Below are 3,072 nucleotides of genomic sequence, written 5' to 3'. Positions count from 1 at the left end.
GTATTTTTTTTTTTTTAATGGTTGACTTCTTATCTGATCTCGAATCGTGAGTTTAGTCAGAACATTATTATCCAGAGAATATATCCGAATGCTTATTTACATATCATAATAAAACAGGAGAAATATATATATATTACTCCAATATATATTCATTGCAACATATCCTGACAGTGTAAATTATAAAGGTGACATACAAGCTTTCATGCTAAGGAAGTTTTTTTAATTCAAGTGCATTCTGCCCTTAAATACTGCTAAAATTACTGTATATACTGGAAATTATCATTAGTTAGTTAATAATGCTGAATTATATTATATATCAATATTAAGAAATGGTTTATGATGTATTATACATGTCTGTTTAAGTTGTGAAAATGTCTGCAAGTCATATGTTATGATCTGAGACATTAAACTAGATTCTGATCGTATGCTCGTGTGTGTATCCCAGATCGAGTGTAATAATACGCGTTTTGGTGTTTATTCGGCGTGTTTAATAACTGTTAAGTCTTTTTTTCGTAGATTTTCTAGTTGAAATATTTTCCAAATCATACTATTGTGATTTGTTGTGTTTTTCTGACACATATTGTGACTTTGATAGTGTTTTGTCAGTCTTGACTCCATTAATATGTTGGTAATCAATAATGATTGTTTTAGTTAATAAAAAAAGAAATTAAAACTGTTTAATAATTACTTAAGTATTATAAGAATAAGATTGAAATTTGGATTTAAAATTTAAATTTTATAGAAAATCATAAGGCATTCTTCTATATTTTTATTTATAATTGGAGAATTTCATTTAATAAACTTACATTAATGTTGCTTAGCATAATATGTATTATTTAATAAGAATTGTCTAATTTAAAGATTGTTTTAAAATTGTTCGTAATGTTTGTTTTATATTTTTAACTTTTTTTTTATTTCCAAACTATTTTCGTAATTGATCTGTAGTCTGTATTTTTAGTGTGAATGCCTTTTTCTATGTTTAAAAATTAATTTATCCAAATTCAAGTGAAAATTAATAAATGTTTTCGTAAATGAAATATTAATATTATAATAACAAATATATACATATATATAACTGTATTTATAATAACTATATTTGATATAACAAAAAATTTCTTTAAGAAGTTTCAAACATTTTTGGAACATTTATACATATTTTTTTAACAATATAATATTTATTTGATATACAATATGACTTATAAGGACATCTTTTATATCATCTGTAACTTATTGAGAAAATAATTTTGATCAGAATCAATAAAACAATAAAAATAGATTACATCAAAAATTTTTGAAAAATTATATATATATATATATATATATATATATATATATATCTAATCCGTATTTGTTTAACATTTTAACAAAATGTAATATACTAGTTGACAATTGTGTGTCGTATAGTTTTTATTTTTCATTAATGAAATATTTTCGTTTATACAGCTCAAAAATTTAAATTGACTAAATCTCTATGATTGATCTTACTAATTTTTCATTTTTAGTTTTACTGTATATATATAAACTATTGGCATTTTAGATAAAGAGAAAACAGCAAGAAATTTCATGTGATTAATAGAATCATATATATATACCCATATTATACATGCACATTATACATGCTTAAAACACATTACATGTATAGTGTATGTGTAGTGTAATTCAGTTCTGTGTTTATAAATATGAAAGATCTGAAATAGATGTTGTCGTTTGGTCTTAATTTTATCTGTTAGAAAAAATTTTCCAGTGAATTTTTGAATTTATTATTATTTCAAAAATTTACTGGAAAATTACTCTAATAAAATAAATCACATATGTTTTGATGAAAATAAATATATATATATATATATATATATATATATATATATTTTTATTTTAAAAAATTAAAGTTAAATGAGAAAGTTGTTCTTTGCTACATATTAAACTATAAATAATTTTTTTTATCTTTTGATGTTAATGCAAACACCAATGTAATATTCTAACACCAACAGATAACTGCTTTCTACTATTTACAATCTTTAGTGTATTGTAAACAGAAAACAGGAAAAATTTTTATCTAAAATGCCAATAGTTTTAGTAAAATAAATTAAGGAAAAAAAATTCAAATATTTTATACTGAATATTAAATTGTAATAAATGTATAAAATGTAACATGTAATCAATTTTTAAAGCTTAAAATAAATCAATAATTTCTCCAAAAACTTCTTTATTGAGGCAAAAGACAGGATAATTTTATATGTAACATTTTTGGAAATATTTGTCCATCTGCAGGAATTTCATTCGCTTCTAAAAGAACAAAATAAAGCAAAGTAGTAGACGTTTTCACTTATTTTTTTATTGTTTCGATGTCAGAAAGAAGTACCAACATCATCTTAAATGTGCTTGAATATCACTTTTGTATATATTTTTTTCCTTAATAAATTATAAATTGCAATTGATTATTAAAAATATATCTGAAATACGTTTTTATTGAGAATAGTTTAATGAAATAGAATATTTTCAAATCCTGTTAACCTCTGGATTGTTAGGAGGAAAACTATAAAAAAAAAAAAAAACAACTCAGATATTTAATATATCTGAAAGAAGTCAAGAATTTTAAAAATTTTATTATTGCAGCAGCATTAGTTTGTTAATGTGTCAAACATAATTGTAAAATATTGACAAAAACCTGTGAATTTTAGTTATAAACTTTTGAAAAAATTGTTTACCGTATTTTATGCACTTTTTTTCTTTGAAAAATTGCCTCCAAAATTAAGTTGCGTCTTATAGTCTGTAAAATACAGTATATTTTATGATAATAATAATAATAATGTATTCAGCATAAAACATTAAAAAGAATTCACACACATTCTTTAATTGTTCTAACTGTTCTTAAATTTAATCATTATTGCTCTTACCACTAGTGTTCTTTTAGTCAAATGATTTTCATGATATATGAATGGATTTTATATTCTTATTTATCATTGCATTTTAGCAGTCAAACTTATATTAAGATGATGCATTTGAAACATCTTTTCTCCTGGTTTCTAATATTTTTTTTATGCTGAGGATTTGAAAGATTTTTTAAAGAAATAT

The 3,072-nt window shown here is 22.0% G+C and overlaps 1 protein-coding gene across 3 annotated transcripts in view; it reads left to right on the top strand.

The window, feature by feature from the left end:
- Positions 1–3,072, top strand: part of LOC136972856 (F-box only protein 11-like) — a 67,019-nt gene that overhangs the window by 226 nt on the left and 63,721 nt on the right. The gene's annotated exons all lie outside the window — the stretch shown is intronic.

The sequence above is a fragment of the Centruroides vittatus genome, unplaced genomic scaffold (assembly GCF_030686945.1).
Source record: "Centruroides vittatus isolate TY-2023 unplaced genomic scaffold, ASM3068694v2 contig_3050, whole genome shotgun sequence".
In the NCBI taxonomy this organism is placed as follows: domain Eukaryota; kingdom Metazoa; phylum Arthropoda; class Arachnida; order Scorpiones; family Buthidae; genus Centruroides; species Centruroides vittatus.
This window is presented reverse-complemented; position numbering and strand designations above follow the sequence as displayed.